Source organism: Triticum aestivum, chromosome 2A (assembly GCF_018294505.1).
Source record: "Triticum aestivum cultivar Chinese Spring chromosome 2A, IWGSC CS RefSeq v2.1, whole genome shotgun sequence".
NCBI lineage: Eukaryota > Viridiplantae > Streptophyta > Magnoliopsida > Poales > Poaceae > Triticum > Triticum aestivum.
Window position 1 is genome coordinate 6,165,702 of NC_057797.1, and position 726 is coordinate 6,166,427.

Below are 726 nucleotides of genomic sequence, written 5' to 3' on the forward strand. Positions count from 1 at the left end.
GCATTTGCCCTCAACATAAATCTATATATTTTACTATGATTTTATGGATAATTAGTGAATATTTAGAATCATGGCATCGGTGTTGAACAAATAATTTATGGCTTATTGCAGGCTATGAGGCTCTGTCTAATTCTATTAACCACCACAAATCTGCCACCACGTGAACAATACTCAACGGCCCGAACGCCGATCTCAAACCTGAGCCTCTTCGTTCTTACAACTCCATAGCTTTTCAAGAAATTCCTTCACCTGAATGACAAGTAAAAAAGTATTTGTAGTCATTTTATTCGGTACAAACTAAGAAGACTACAATTCAATGCATGCACTTGAGGCGGGATACATTACTGAGCCGGGTCTTTCAGTGAGTAGAAGGCTTCACCCATCCTACACTTCTTGCAGACAAGATTTCAAATTCGCTATCTTGTCAACATGAAGCAGTTGATCACAACATAATGGAAGTTCTATTTAAATGAATCTTAAAAATATGAGGTTTCAGTGTTAGATGATATTCGAAAGAGTTTCACCTTGAATGCATCGTCCATCCCTGACATAGATAGCTCGAACATGAGAATTGTCCCAATTGTTTTTCTTGACTAGGTAGTTGAGTAGATACTTGATTGTATGCCCTTGAAAATCAACCTTTGAATAAACATCTTAAACATATAGAGCCATATTGTTACATACAAGTATTACATGACATATATATAGTTTAGTGCGTGGGGGAGC